The 14350-nt window shown below is 41.4% G+C and overlaps 1 protein-coding gene across 7 annotated transcripts in view; it reads left to right on the top strand.

The window, feature by feature from the left end:
* The first annotated feature begins 6077 nt into the window (after positions 1 to 6077).
* Positions 6078 to 14350, top strand: part of LOC112260597 (adhesion G protein-coupled receptor L2-like) — a 125883-nt gene continuing 117610 nt past the window's right edge. For 3 of the 7 annotated variants that reach the window (XR_006084340.1, XM_024435831.2, XM_024435835.2), the window contains exon 1: positions 6078 to 6727. The gene's annotated coding sequence lies outside the window, so the exon portion shown is untranslated. The remainder of the gene's footprint in view (positions 6728 to 14350) is intronic. The other 4 variants (XM_024435832.2, XM_024435834.2, XM_024435836.2 and 1 more) reach the window with 2 other exon arrangements.

Raw genomic sequence — 14350 nt, 5'->3', positions numbered from 1 at the left:
AGCCAATGAGAGCATACAGGTCGCAGTCGTCTTTAGTATATGAGGCATTGGTGATAAAACGGATCGCACTGTGATAGACTACATCCAATTTACTGAGTAGAGTGTTGGAGGCTATTTTGTAAATGACATCGCCGAAGTCAAGGATCGGTAGGATAGTCAATTTTATGAGGGTATGTTTGGCAGCATGAAGGATGAAGAGTGAAGGATGCTTTGTTGCGAAATAGGAAGCTGATTCTAGATTTAATTTTGGATTGGAGATGCTTAATGTGAGTCTGGAAGGAGAGTTTACAGTCTAACCAGACACCTAGGTATTTGTAGTTGTCCACATATTTTAAGTCAGAACCGTCAAGAGTAGTGATGCTAGACGGGCGGGCGGATCCGGGCAGCGATCGGTTGAAGAGCATGGATTTACTTTTACTTGCAATTAAGTGCAGTTGGAGGCCACGGAAGGAGTGTTGTATGGCATTGAAGCTTGTCTGGAGGTTTGTTAACACAGTGTCCAAAGAAGGGATAGAAGTATACAGAATGGTGTCATCTGCGTAGAGGTGGATCAGAGAATCACCAGCAGTAAGAGCGGCATCATTGATGTATACAGAGAAAAACGTTGGCCCGAGAATTGAACCCTGTGGCACCCCCATAGAGACAGCCTGAGGTCTGGACAACAGCCCCCCCAATTTGACACACTGAACTCTATCTGAGAAGTAGTTGGTGAACCAGGCGAGACAGTCAGTTGAGAAACCAAGGCTGTTGAGTCTACCGATAAAAATGCGGTGATTGGCAGAGTCGAAGCCTTGGCCAGGTCAATGAATACGGCTGCAAGGTATTGTCTTTTATCGATGGAGGTTATGATATCGTTTAGGACCTTGAGCGTGGCTGAGGTGCTCCCATGACCAGCTCGGAAACCAGATTGCATAGCGGAGAAGGTACGGTGGGATTCTAAAAGGAAAGGCAGGGTCAGATAGATATAGGTCTGTAACAGTTTGTAATGTGTTGTTAGGTCTGTAACAACACGTTACATACAGCCTTATTCTAAAATGGCTTGAATACATGTTTGTCTTCATCAATCTATACTCAATACCCTGTAATGACAAAGTAAAAACAGGTTTTTAGAAATGTTATCAAATTTGCATACTATCCCAACTGATCTACAGACGATGCAATCTCATCTGCATTCCACACTGCCCTTTCTCACCTGGACAAAAGGAGTACCTATGTAAGAATGCTGTTCATCGACTACAGCTCAGTGTTCAACACCATAGCGCCCTTCAAGCTTGTCACCAAGCTCAGGACCCTGCGACTGAACACCTCCCTCTGCAACTGGATCCTGGACTTCCTGACGCTCCGTGGTGAAAGTAGGAAACAACACCTCAGCCACACTGATCCTCAACACGGGGGCCCCCCAGGGGTGTGTGCTTAGCCCCCTCCTGTACTCCCAGGGTTAAGAGCTTTAAGTTCCTCTGTGTCCACATCACTGAGGACTTAACATCCTCTTACAGCAAAACAGTCGTGACGAAGGCACAGCAACGCCTCTTCTCTCTCAGGAGGCTGAAACAATTTGACATGGCCCCTCAGATACTCAGGAACATTTACAGCTGCACCATTGAGAGCATCCTGACTGTTTATATCACCATCTGGTATGGCAACTGCACCGCCCGCGACCAGAAGGCCCTACAGAGGGTGCTGCGCATGTCCCAGCACATCACTGGGGGCCCTAAAAATTGTCAGAGACTCCAGCCACCCAATACGTGGACTGTTCTCTATGCTCTCGCCCTGCAGTCAGTACCGGTATATCAAGGCTCAGACAAACAGACTCCGAAAAACAGCTTCTCTATCCTCTGGCCATAAGACTGTTAAATGGCTAACAACTTCTGCTCTCCCTCTCCCACACTGTCCACACTGACTCTATGTCCATCCACAGGCCTCTACCCACTCAGACACAACCAATGCTGCTGCTAAAATGATTATTGACTAGATGTCTTACTCCATTACACTGCTGTCCATTGATTATTGATTGCCATTAGTATTTATCTATTTATCCTGCTACTGGTCACCATTACTTCTGTTTACATGTACAGTATATATTACCATTAGTATATTACCATACGTATTTATATATTCTTGCTACCTGTCACTTTTCAGCTGTTTATATGCATATCCTACTACCAGTCACTTTTTATGTATAAACCCAACTCAACCACTCCATCACATTGAATAAGGTACTGGCACTGACCTGTACTGTATAAACTTGCATTCTCGTGTTTCTAACTCACATCCTAGTTATTGGTTTTTGTTATTCTATGTTCTATTATTATCTATATTATTATTATCATTATCACTGCATTGTTGGAAAGAGTTCTCAAGGTATGGATTTCACTGTACTGTTTTACACCTGTTGTATCCTGTGCACAAGGCGGATAAACTGAAACTTGAAGCTATTATCAACCTTTTATTTGTTGACTCCGTCTTAGCTTAATTTTTTTTTACATGTTGATAAAAGTGGTTATTTATCCAGTCTTATATTCAAAGTCCAAAATTATGGCACAGGTTATTATATTAATAAAGATCAGGGACATATTCAATGATCAGGGACTATAATGTTAGATGATTGAAGTACAGCCCAAAATTTTGAAAGATAAAATGTTTTCCCCCAGTTTATTTGCATGGCTTTATTTATTATGTCAGTCTTCAGAACATTTCGCGTAGGTCCAAAACTCTCTTGGATGATAGAGGGAAGGAAAAGTTCTGTGGAAGAAGGAAGAAGATCTTGAGAGTGGACAAGTCTGGATCCGTGTTGCTTGTCAGATTTCATCCGATGTGGACTCAAGGCCTGGATCCTTCTTCTATGCTTGATCTAACTTCTGTCATCTGGGCTGCCTGGCTGGCTGCAGTCGGAGGATGTCCTGTGGGGATAGATGTGGAGGACGAATAGAAATGGGTTTCAGAAAAGGAGAGTATGGCAGTATAGCTGTGTGCTTTTGAAACACAAAAGAAGGTGTTGTAGAGTCACTTCCTTGCAAGTACCGCAATTCAGTTGGTGGTTTAAATTGAGTCAGATCTACGATTGAACATTTGATTTTGAATGATGAACTTTTTGCCCTGTATCATGAATAGAAATGACTATCACAAACAAGAAGATGAATATAATCACCACACAATCTAGTGATAATCTAGTGATACAATAACATCTTCCTTGACATAGCTTTCCATCAATCTTGAAAGACTTCTCCTTTTGGTCCAAAATGGGATTGCCATTCAGGTGGTTTATCCTGGAGCACTATGGCAACGTGTTTGGTACCGCTGACAATAATTCAACTAAAAGAGAAGCACACATAATAGATTGAAAAGTAAATATGTTGTGAATCCGAGGGGCACATGGAACTGGCTTCAACTGAGTGTTTGTTGTCTGAATGGAACAAGCATTTATCGAATGCCATGGCAAATCCCTCAAACCTACTTTTAGCCTCAATTTAGTTATTTTTCCCTCTCACTTCAGATTGCCTTAGAACTGTCGGGCTTTTGATCATAATGAGTAAAACCACAGAACAATGACTCAAGACATATTTACCACAACACTCTCCAGTACTCTCTTATTAACTGTGTTATGGTTGGTTGAAACAGTCCACAATCCTGCATGAGGTTTTGTCCATAATGTGAACAACGCTTTGGGGGAGGGACACACACACATCCATGGGAAGTGAAATGAAAGAACATATGTAGGGGTGGAGGAATGGGAGACAGTGAGACATGGGACTTTTGGGGGGGATTTTTTTCAGACAGTCACACAAAAATTCAAAACACTTGAGAATAGCATCTGAAGATTCATCATCAGATTATTTCTCAGATGAAATATGAAATATTGTATATGTAGTCCCCCTCTTCTTATAGGCTACATGAGTGTTGAAAGTTCAAATCAAATCATCAAATTTCTCTCAATGTGCTCTGTTTGTTATACACTTTAGGATCAAAACACATGATAACGGATCTCCGAGATTATCATATTGTGCAACACATGCAGTGGGAAGGGAAAGACTGTCTTAGTGCTTCAATATGATACAGTATTCTGTTACTGTTGGTTTCTTCCTTTCACTCATTCTGTGGCTTCATTACTGAGGAAAACAGGGAAACCTGACAATCGTGAGAAAGACTCCAGGGTGAGTTGATGCATATGTATGGGTGGGAGCTGAGCTATTCTTCACAAGCTTGCACCGAATAAAGAAACAATTATACTGAAACGTCGTGTTGAGTAAGGGCAACAACATGCGGCTACAGTGTAACAGCAAGAATAAGCATTTTCTGCGAGCACCATACGTGTTCTGAAAATACAGGGAAGTGGCTACTTGTGTGTCTTTTGGACATATACAGTATGGCATTGATCACAAGCCCCTGAATAATAAAACACACAAATATTTCAGGCACTTCGCAGGTCAGTTCAAATAAAGTATTGTGTTTATACTTTCAATAGTACTCTATACATAAACATTATTTCTCTAAATAGGAATATGTGCCAGTGGATTACCATCATTAGCCTACATCTGTTTTGTTTTACTGCGCTATTCTTTATTATGTAAAATTATGCTGTGGAAAACATGAGAGCTCCTTACTAATCCTCTCACTTTCCACCTGGTGAATTTGACCCAAATTCGCATTTCCCCTGTGCGGCCAGGAGACCGGCTTTTTATTGAAGCCACGTGTAACAGAGCCCACTGACCTAGCAATGTACTTTGGCTAGGGGGAGAAAAGAGAGGAAATTCATCTTCATTCAGGACAATAACTTTGCTTCAAACTTTGCTGTTGTGTTTTTTTTGTTTTTTTTTTGTTAGAAAGTAGACTCCATTTTTTGAGGGGTAATAATGTATTCTGTGTCAACATGCACTAGTAACAGAGTCTGTAATTCTGTTATTTCATTTCACAATGTTTAAACAAAGATTACTTCTATAAATAGTGGAAAGTAATGGTCCAGAAACTGACACTGGTATTAATAATAGTGTGATATTATGTTCAAAGGGAAACAGCCTGGGAATTCTGGGAAACTGAAAAGAATTACCATAAACCTGTTGAGCTCAATCCAGTTGACGGATATAATTTTGCCCTCCAGTGCATCCATTGTTGTCTATAACGATGACAAGACATATACAGTTCACATTTGATGTTCCCACATAACAAGGCTATAATAAAACAACAGGAAATTACAATTTCTTGCCTGTAATCCAATATGACATGTTGTCATCAGAGGACTTGCTTTGGGAGTTATGCACAGCAGTGACATTGTGGTCATGTTGACAGGGCATACAGACACAGCTGGGAAAACTATATAAACAGGTAGACAAACAGTTCCTATTGGCCCGGGGATTACTAGAGGGATGCTGTTTGGTTTGTGTTTAAGTTGGATGTGTTTAGATGTTATGGCTTCATGTGCTGGGTGGATTGCTTATGTTTTTCCATCAGCAGTGGCCCCACATAATCTCATTACCTTCCCGGTGTGGCTTTTCCCCCTCTGTCCAGAATATTCATCAGGTCCAGTTGGGATTAATCATGTAGCTGCCTTTTCCCTTTTATTGTTTGTCTTTAGTAGTGACAACTTCTGTAAGCTATTAGCTGATACTGAGTGCAACAATAGCCCACTTTGCAATGAATTACATATTTAACAGAGCCCTATATGAAACACTGTGTTCAGAGGAATTTAGAAATATGTATTTGACTGTGCCTATTATTTGCACACACTGTATACAGATTTTTTATATTGTGTTATCGACTGTATGTTTGTCTATCCCATGTGTAACTCTGTGTTGTTCTTTTTGTTGCACTGCTTTGCTTTATCTTGGCCAGGTCGCAGTTGTAAATGAGAACGTGTTCTCGACTGGCCTACCTGGTTAAATAAAGGTGAAATATATATATATTTTTAATAATATTATCACTATCAAAATCCAGGCACCAGGTCCATCACATCCTTTGGGGGCCATATTCCTACTGTACAGGCAGGTCCTATACAGAACTGCTAAGATCACCAGACACCAGTCCCTGCCTTCTGCCAGATCCACGCCAGGTTTTACGCTGGCCCATTGAAAGCCAGCTGCTGCAGAGCAGAGAACCGGCTCACGGTTTCTTCGCTTGTTTGTATGGGGAGTTCGACTGGCTCTGGCTTAGCGGTGTGTAGATAGAGGAGGGAAGAGATTGACTGGAGCACAAACCCGACCTGAGACCCCCGAACTGAAGTCTCATTCTAGAATGTTTCAGCATTGTTTTAGGCGACTTTCAGAATACATTGACATCATCGTGGAAGACGACTGCCTGCATTTTTTTTAGGATATGAGCTGATTTGCTTCTCATTCGCATCGTTTACTATAGCCTAAAATTACAGCCGTGCAGTTGTTGAATTCATTGCGTCCCCTCGAAAGGAAAATGTGGATGCGTGAGAGAGGGATATGGAAGAAACCTATTGATTAGGCCTAATAGTTCCGAACATCAGCTCGCTATGGAAGAGTTCGTCAGGTCCTTGGGGGCGCATGGACATGGAGAGAGAGAGATACCTGCCACAAGAAACAACACGATCTGTCCCTCGTAAGGGGAGCATGCATCGGAACCACGGACGTCTTTGTGTTGCCCGCTGCGTATACTGAGTTTGAGGGTGGCCTATAGCCTGCTGAAGGGGTAACCACTCTCTCTGTGTTACTTCGGTGCCGAACTGCAATATTTGTCAATCACCATTTAGGACTATTCGCCCCCAAATGTAAGTATTCCAACATTGGTCTAACACGCCGTCCTGCCGTCTGGGTGCTAGTTACGTTACTTGCGATGAGGGTGTCGGTGTTTTTCTTTTTAGGCTGAGTTGAGAAAATACACTTCATTCCTAACGATATCGTTGCGGTCACTAACGGACATTTTACCGAATTTCACTCCATTTTAAGAACACTTACAGATTGGTCTATAGTTGTGATGTCAATGCCAAGCAATCTGTGAAAATTAGGTCTATCTGCTACTGCTTGGTATACCAGCCTAAAGATTTTACAACCTGAAATAATTGCATTTTAACAGACATCAGTGGTTCTTACATTAAGCGATTCTGGGCCTTGGGATATTGGAAAAGTTGCATGAGGTTTATCCAGATGTGGACTTCTTCGGCGGCCATCGTCGCTCTGAATTCAGTGAATTTGATTTATTCAAACTACTGTGCTTTTAAAAATCTAGTTATGCTATAATGAATGAATGGATGGATTGAGGGCTAGGCCTACTACCTGAAATATATTATTATAGGTTTTATTCTGTTGGTCTCTGAATGAGGCGTTGTTGACCTGGCTTTGGTAATTAGTCTTGATGTCACCTGTGTAGATGAGGTTTTGTGTTAGCACTGTAAAAGAGACAAGGAGAATAGTCATCTTGGATTAGGAAGAAAATAAAAATGTATGTGCAGTAGGGTGGTTTGGCAAATTCTTTGTCTAGGTAACACACTGTCAAGTAGAGAAGTGGAGCGATAGACTGTCAAATAAATGTAACATCTCCCATTACCCCATTAGACATAGCCTAATCCCGAGGACACAACGACCTAAGTAGCTGCAAGTCAGTTGCTGTCTTCATCTTCCTCTCCATTCTGCGGCTGTAAAATGAGATCATTTCACTGAACATGTATAATTCACAGATAAGTCAGCCATGTGTGATGGGACACACACACAACAAAACCCCCAGATAGCATATGGTATCAAAATGTGTAGAATTCCAGGAAATTAGCATTAAAACTGCGAAATTCTATCTCAGCCTCATGGCAAACTGTGAACAAAAGCATGAGAAGCTATAAAACAGCACATTTTCTTTCTCTGCCCCATGGTAAAAGTGTAGAATAGCAGGAAATAAGCTTTAAAACTGCAACATTCTGTCCTAGCCTGATGACAAAATGTGTAGAATTGCATTAAATCAGTCCTCACACAGTTACCGTGCACTAATTCCATAGATTAGCTCGTCGTTTAGAGCTGGGCAGGCCATCTAATAAGAGAAGGGAGAATATAGAGTCCTCATTATCTTTCATGGAGGATTCCGTTTATGAATCATCATCATAAGTCAACATAAACGAGGCCAAATGCCAAAGCAAGCAACCTAACAAGCATATTGGGCTCTATGGGAAGCAATAAGCAAATAGCATAGGATTCCAAGCGGAGCATACATCTGGCAAAGAGCTTGACCAGTCATTATAAGTTCATTAGTTTATTAGTCTAGCTCTAGCTAGCCTATATATCACAGAGGTGAGGCAGTATACCTTACCTGTAGACACACCACTCAACTCACTACAGGAGGGTAATGTTGTGTGTTGGCCCATTCCATTTTCTATGCTGGTGATGTAGTCTATTTAACTAGGTCAAATCAGGATTGGAAATGCAGTTGAGAAAATGTAAGCATTTTTAACAAGGTTATTGTAGAAAATCAGCTGCTGGTAGGGCCTATAGGCTCCTGAGTTGCGCAGCGGTCTACGGCTACAGACTACAGACCCTGGTTTGATTCCAGGCTGTATTGCACAACTAGTCCCATAGGGTGGCGCACAATTGGCCCAGCGTAGTCCGGGTTAGGGTTTGGCCGGGGTAAGCCATCATTGTAAATAAGAATTTGTTCTTAACTGACTTGCCTAGTTAAATAAAGGTGTTTTTTATTTGATTTATTTTTTACAAGTGATGGTAAAATCTAAATCACAACTCATTTGTTTTAAATACCTGTCTAGGAACTGGAGGAGTAACTTTCATTCATTTCATGTCAGTGTTGGGATGGGCTTGGGGAATTCATTGGGACAAATGTTCCGTTGTCACTCCCATGCCCCCCCACTCCCCTGCCCCAGATGCTCTCTCTGTGGGTTGGTCCATTTGTTGAAGCCCTGGGTCTCCAGGGGAAGTGCCATCTCATGTCACATCAGCTCGGGTGCAAATGGCTTCAATGTAGGCCTATGCTAGTGTGATTTCTAGCATTTTTTTGTTGTTGTAACTGTCGATTTACATATCAAAGTGGCTGCATTTCAATGGAGAGAACTTGAGCTACCAGACCCCATCCCCCAACCAGTTTTGTCCTGAGAGGGGAAGGGTGCTGCTGGGCTATAGAATAGGAATGCTGTTCATTGCAGACCACTGTAAATGTTTTTTTTGCCAGTTATTTAATGCAGCATCAATATTCTGTGCGTATGTGTTTGTGTGAGAGAGTGCTTATGTTGGATTGCAAATGCAGATTTAGTTGGGATTGACAAGAGTTGGTAGGCTGCCATAATTCAAACCAAAATCCCCAAAGTAATACCCTTTACAGACAGACTTTACAGTACGTTTCCTGTAAAAAAAAATGTAGGCAATGTTTTTTTTTTTTTAAGAGTCCAATCCATACAGTCCAATTTTACCACATTCTTGCCGGGATAAGTAGTTTCTATCTCCAGTGCACATGCCGGCACATTTTGGAGTGGGAGCAGACGTGGGTGGACATCTATTTGAAAAAAATCCATTGAATATACACCATCACAAAGAAATCCATTATTCATTTGTTTTGGACAGGTCGTAAGAAACACTGTAAGACTAATAAAATCTATTTTCAAGAGAATAGAATGGCATATTTTGAGTTCAATTATGTTGCTGGTTGGTGCAGCCTATATGCTACATGGTAGCGCCATGTACATGATATCAAAAGTTAATTTGTTAATTAAACAGACAAGACACACTTTGGCTACCCTTATCACAGGCAACACACATATTTTATAGTAGGTTAAGAATTATGAGAAAAATAGAAATACATTTTAATAATATTTTGCACACATGGCAACGTGTGGAACTGATGTCATATAAAAAAGTAATATTTTAAAAACAGCCCAAGGCAAGCCTATGCTTTTTAGATACAGGTTTCATCTCTTTCCTACCCTCACTCCGCTTCGTTAGGGAGCAGGAATAGGGTCCTACATTGAGGGTATTGTCATCATGATACCAATAGAAAATAATAGCAATCTATATTTCCAAAAGCATGTGAGTCTCGTGTTCATATTTCACAACCTCCGCAGGCTATTTGAGTTGCCCTGAATGCGATCCAGCAAAACATGAAACCTACACTTGATTTAAGCTACATTATTGCATGCTAAATATTTCGTATTCAGTGATAGATGAACAAATGACATATGCGCTGTATTACCTCCCCTTATTTGCCCAGCCAGAGAATTAACCAAATGTTTAAATGGAGATTCAGTGAAACAAAATCCCATTGATTGATTAAGACCCATCACAAGCTTTTGGTAGGGACTAGGCCTCGACTATTAAGTGACTTGCAAGTGAAGAGCAAAATAATCCACTTGTTAAACTACATAACGTGCTGGCAATATATATATATTTTTTTAAATGAGCCAAATGGACAAGATGATCAGGAGCAGCATTCACCTCAACTTAGTTAACATTTCCACAGCCTAATTGCAGCCTAACTAATATCCAAATGGAGATTCAGTGAAAATCAAATCTGACATGGATTGATTTATCAAGACGAGTCTCCACGCTTGTCTAAAAGCAGCGTAGAGGCTTTGTCGCCGGCAATACCTTTTCATATATAAAGAAATGTCGTCAAAAGGTTGTCTGGATGCTGTTTTTCGCGGGAAACGTCTTGGTTTGAAAGGTGTGTAAGTAGAGAACTGTGAAAAGTGCTTGTTGCAGTGTGAGTAGTGTCCACTTGGAGCTTATTTAAATACGATGACTTGTATTTATTTATTTTCTGACATAAAAAAATAAAATAATTATAGGATCTAAGATTAAAATCTTTACAGCACACTTTTTGTTTGCTATTGTCTCTCACATTAAAAGTATACACTAGGCCTATACTTGGGATGACCACAAAACATGATCAAAACCAGCTCTTTTATAAAGATAACTCAAGAAGAAACTACACAATAGGCCTACATGCTTCAAGTAGCATCTTGTGTCATTATAGTATTGTAAAATAATAAGCAAAAAGATCAATGGATTAAAGCCATTTTCTTGAACTTCTATTTGAGTTAATGGTTATTTACAAAATCCAAATAGGTTTCTGGAGGCCTCTTCGAAAGCTTTGTGGGAAGCACTGTTTTGAGCAACCAAGGGCCTCTTGTTTTTCTGTCATAAAGATAGTTTATTTTCCATGCAATGCAGCTGTTGCTCTGCTGTGAAAGAATGCCTTGCTGAGTGTAGCCTTGCTGAGTTTATTTAGATTTATTTCCTTTAATGTCTTGTCAAACATCGCCTAATAGGGATGTCGAACACAAAGAAACCGTGAGGAATCAAACAGATGGACACACACACAAACCATTCCTTCCTTACAAACAGATGACAATTTATGTCAAGAAAGAGGAAAAGCCTCTTCCCTTCCCTCCCTCATTCTTTTCATTTTGTTTCTATTTCTTCTGAAATGTACATCGCTCACATCCTTTAGTTGAAGCCCAGGTTGCTGTAACGCAGGGGGCCGGCCTACAGCACAGGTCAATGGTGATGGTCTGTTGGCACCCGATTCCTTATATAGAGTACTGATTTTGACCAGGGCTCTGGTCAGATGTCGTGCACTATATAGGGGATAGGGAGCCATTTGGGACAAAAGCCCCACAGGCGGTGGATGTAAATGCCAGGGGTAGCGTTCTCCCAAGGGTTAGTGGTCCTGATCATCCTGCCTTTTGGTAATAAGGTGAACGCAGCTCTCCTCTGCCCGCTATGGCCCGCCACAACCCAGATGACACATAATGAAAAGAGATGCCTGCTTCCTGTGCTCACGCTCAATCGCATCAGAGAAAGAGAGAGAGAAGACACAGAGGGAGAGAGAGAAGCTCACCTGCCATCCTCAATCACAAGGGGCCGGTTTGACAGCTGTCTTTTTCTGTTTTCTGACACGCTCACTGTCAAAAGTTAGGAACAAACAGATGGAGAAGGAGAGAATGGGAGGAGGAGAAGGAGAGAATGGGAGGAGGAGAAGGAGAGAATGGGAGAAGGAGAGAATGGGAGGAGGAGAAGGAGAGAATGGGAGGAGGAGAAGGAGAGAATGGGAGGAGGAGAAGGAGAGAATGGGAGGAGGAGAAGGAGAGAATGGGAGGAGGAGAAGGAGAGAATGGGAGGAGGAGAAGGAGAGAATGGGAGGAGGAGAAGGAGAGAATGGGAGGAGGAGAAGGAGAGAATGGGAGGAGGAGAAGGAAAGAGGGATACGTAAGGAGGAAGAGGAGTGTGATGAGTTTGTTTGATTTGGTAGTTAATTGTAAATGTTCATCGTAGCTTTTTCATCATCCGTCTTCCTCCTTTTTATAGCAACTGAGATAAATGGATGGAGACTGGAACAAATGACATTGTGTTAGGTTGTGTTAGCTGACCCGCTCGATTAATGTATGCCTTTGGTATTTCTAAGGGGTAAAAATCTCCCTCACCACCCTCTGTGCTTTAAATGACAGTTAACTTTCCCCCACTGCTTCTCAAATGGATGTTTAATGATCAACAGAGGCCCTGGAGCTGAGCTATAGAGCAGAGCAGCCCTAGATATGTTCTCACCAAACATCTCCCTCCCTGCCTACCCTCCATAGCCCCTACAACACAGAACGCTTTTCCTTCTGTTAAGAAAGCAAGCCCCCTTGGTGTTGTTAAAGCCCACATCGTCTGGAAGGGAGCGGAGGGGCTGCTAGTTTTTTGAGTGATGGATGATCTTTGGGTCTTTTGGGTCCATGTTTAACTCTTTGGAGTGTGTAAAGCTGGCCCAGTGGGAGACGTGTCGCAGGGGTGTGATGGATGGCCGGGGGTCCTTAGGCTTCATCTATCAGGAGATTAGCAATGACCTGTGAGTTCTCTGGACCGCCCTCAGAGATGCTCTGTGATGCTCTACCACCACTGGACTGGAGGGCATTAGCGTAAGAGGACACTGCTCTGGAACTGTCTCAGGGGAGTAGACCGATTATGTGCTTTATTTGGTGGTCTTCTATACCTTCAGGTCACAGGAAGTGTGGAGCTTATAGCGCTCAGGTGCTATGCTTTTGTCTTGGTAGGGTGGATCACGCCGAGGCAGATCTGAGGCTTGCTATGAATATTTTTTTGTTGCCTTCCATGATTTCTAGAAATGGCAAGTTTGAAATATACAGGTTCCACACTATTGGAGTCATGTTTCTCTTTCCTTTTTGAAAGATTGTTAATTTGAGTGGACTGGAGATGAATGTGTCTTCTAGAGGTCGACCGATTATGATTTTTCAATGCCGATACCGATTATTGGAGGGCAAAAAAAAGCCGATACCGATTAATCAGACTTTACAAAGATGTATTTGTAATGACAATTACAACAATACTGAATGAACACTTATTTTAACTTAATATAATACATCAATAAAATCAATTTTGCCTCAAATAACTAATGAAACATGTTCAATTTGGTTTAAATAATGCGAAAACAAAGTGTTGGAGAAGTGCAATATGTGCCATGTAAGAAAGCTAACGTTTAAGTTCCTTGCTCAGAACATGAGAACATATGAAAGCTGGTGGTTCCTTTTAACATGAGTCTTCAATATTCCCATGTAAGAAGTTTTAGGTTGTAGTTATTATAGGACTTATAGGACTATTTCTCTCTATACCATTTGTATTTCATTAACCTTTGACTATTAGATGTTCTTATAGGCACTTTAGTATTGCCAGTGTAACAGTATAGCTTCTGTCCCTCTCCTCGCTCCTACCTGGGCTCAAACCAGGAACACAACGACAACAGCAACCCTTGAAGCAGCGTTACCCATGCAGAGCAAGGGGAACAACTACTCCAAGTCTCAGAGCGACTGACGTTTGAAACGCTATTAGCACGCTAACTAGCTAGCCATTTTACATCACATTGTTACACCAACCTAATCTCGGGAGTTGATAGGATTGAAGTCATAAACAGCAGAGCTGCTGGCAAAATGCACGAAAGTGCTGTTTGAATGAATGCTTATGAGCCTGCTGTCAGACTGCTCTATCAAATCATAGACTTAATTGTAACATAACACACAGAAATACGAGCCTTAGGTCATTAATATGGTCGAATCCGGAAACTATCATCTCGAAAACAAGACATTTATTCTTTCAGTGAAATACAGAACCGTTCCGTATTTTATCTAACGGGTGGTACCCATCAGTCTAAATATTCCTGTTACATTTCACAACCTTCAATGGTATGTCATAATTACGTAAAACTCTGGCAAATTAGTTCGCAATGAGCCAGGCGGCCCAAACTGTTGCATATACACTGACTCTGCGTGCAATGAACACAAGAGAAGTGACACAATTTCACCTGGTTAATATTGCCTGCAAACCTGGATTTCTTTTAGCTAAATATGCAGGTTTTAAAATATATATGTCTGTGTATTGATTTTAAGAAGGGCATTGGTGTTTATGCTTAGGTA

The sequence above is a fragment of the Oncorhynchus tshawytscha genome, linkage group LG10 (assembly GCF_018296145.1).
Source record: "Oncorhynchus tshawytscha isolate Ot180627B linkage group LG10, Otsh_v2.0, whole genome shotgun sequence".
Taxonomy (NCBI): Eukaryota; Metazoa; Chordata; class Actinopteri; order Salmoniformes; family Salmonidae; genus Oncorhynchus; species Oncorhynchus tshawytscha.
This window is presented reverse-complemented; position numbering and strand designations above follow the sequence as displayed.